The sequence below is a fragment of the Primulina huaijiensis genome, chromosome 17, assembly GCF_012295235.1.
Source record: "Primulina huaijiensis isolate GDHJ02 chromosome 17, ASM1229523v2, whole genome shotgun sequence".
Taxonomy (NCBI): domain Eukaryota; kingdom Viridiplantae; phylum Streptophyta; class Magnoliopsida; order Lamiales; family Gesneriaceae; genus Primulina; species Primulina huaijiensis.
The window spans coordinates 7,496,994-7,499,499 of NC_133322.1; positions in this window are offsets into that span (position 1 = coordinate 7,496,994).

Below are 2,506 nucleotides of genomic sequence, written 5' to 3' on the forward strand. Positions count from 1 at the left end.
TTAATTCTCGATTTATTTTTATAAATTAACCCAGGGTGTTTTTAACTGTATTTTTCAAAAATGGGATTTTTATTGGGTATTTTTATTCGCAGGATTTTATTTTTAACGGTACGCAAATTTTATCAAATCGGTGGACTTTTTTAGAGTTCGGCTATTATTTTCAAAACATTTTCAACACGAAATATTTTTCGGGAGTATGATTAGATTTAATGGGCCTATTTTTAAGCTTATTGTGCTTAATTAATTTTTTAAACTTTAATTATTAAATTTAGGCCCATTATGTATTATTCAATCATTTAATTAATCCTAAACCTTATATTTAGCACCTAATTACATGTAATTGTGCATTTCATGCTTTGACACTCCCGTTTTCTGATATGTGGTGCAAGGGGCTGTTGTATAAGATTGTCAAGGTCCTGTACAGATCGGGAGTGTGAGACGTAGGTGCTGGAATGAGAAGTGATCGGGTTTAGTTGAAAGCGTGAAGAGCTGTGCAGATCGGGAAGCTTGTGTAGAGGTTCGGTCCTTGTTTCTGCCACGCCAGCTGAGCGAGAGCCCTCTCCAGCCCTGGACCAGACCCTAGTGAGTCTGAATCAGGGTCTGGAATGGCTCGAACCACGCTGGAAAGAAGGGATCGAGAGATGGGTTACCGCGGTAGTAGATTCTTGGTGACTCACGGTTCTTAGAGGTTTCCAGCGTGCATGGAGGAGGGTTTGTGGGTCTGGTAGGTACCTTAGGGTCTGATCTAGGTCCCTAGCAGGCTGGTTAGTGGCTGGTACGTTAGGTTGGCTGATGGCGTGGGTTTTACGGAGAGAAGTTCATGAGGGAGCGTCATTGGGAGGGGCCGAGAGCTTGTTGACAAGGTTTGGAATTTCAGCATAAAATCAAATAAAGAGTTTGAGACGAAGAAATTGACGCTGAATAGAATTTAAATGATAGGGGATATCTATTTAATTTGATATGATAAAAAGATTATTTTGATAAATTAATTTAAATGAAGACTAAAATTGATTATAGTAATCGTGTGAAGTCTATTTAAGAAAATTTCTCTATAAAAAAAAATGTTTCATGAAAGAGAATTTTTATTTTCCTCTAATCCCATGTTTGCAAATGTTATATGCATCTACAGAAACAACTAACCTTATGTGTTGGCATAATGATCACATAAAGTATGGAGACATAAACCGTGGACAACTTGGCAGATTGGATTCTCCTCGACAAAGAGGTCCGACAGTACGCTGGCGGCGCAGAGGATAAGAACACCGGTAATGAGCTGCCCGATTCCAGCCATTTAATAAATAAATATAATATTGTTGAAAACTCAAATTTCTCATACTTAAGACACATCGGAAGTTTAAAAATTTTGTTTCGAAGTTGAAACATTCCTTGGACGTCGTATGAATTAAAACATCAACGTTAGCTACAAACTATTCCGGATTTTAAGTCGAGATAGTCATTCTTGTAAATCTTTTCGGACAAATCTTCTTTTTTTGATCATCGAATTTAAGTTCACGATCGGAGACTGGATTCTTTGTTTGGATCATACTAGAAATCTCGAACTATATTATGTCGAGACTGGATCGTCGAAATTTCAGAGATCTGGCCGCGACAGGCGACGAACGGTGGAAGAGGTCTGTCGGCAGACATTTGCTTCACTAGAACTGTGTTGGCTGAAATTTTCAGTTGGAAAATTTTAGTTGACAAAATATAGATGCAAAAACAATCTTATTTCATATGATTTTTAATGAAATTTTTGTAGATTTTATTTTTTGATCACATCGGGACTCCTATCGAGATTGTTTGCTATCATTATTTTAATTTCTATGATTATATAATGTATAAATCAACTCTTGATAATGCATAGTATATTCACTTATATATATATTTATATGCTTGTTATCATTATTTTAAATTCTCATGTGACTATATCATATATAAATCAATTATTGATAATGCATAGTATATTCACTTTTATATATGTATATTAATACGTGTATATATGCACATATATTATATGTATAGACATATTATGTAAAATTAAATAATCATTATTTAATTTCTTAATTAACTTATTAGTTAATAAATTCTAGACCTCTTTAAAATATTTCATGTGAATTTTGTACATATTAGTAGTCCTCACTACTAACACTATTATTTAATTGATAGATTTTAAATTTAATAAATAAATAATTGTGAACTCATCATAATCCTGATCGACGATCAGACAGCTTCGATGTATCAATTATACAAATCTTGTTCATATAATGAAAATTGAAAATTTTCAAAAATCAAAATTTTCACTAATCCAGTTTTTATAACTGTCAGTTTTGTAAACTCCTTCACAAAAGCAGACATTTTCACTCTTCTAACTCAATTATCAGTTAAGCTAACTTCCGATTCTTATATCATATGGAATCAACTTATAAACTCTTTTATAAGTATTCTGTTTGATCTCCATCAAAATACAGTCGCCAAATTCAACTCTTTGAACTTAACTATCTCAACC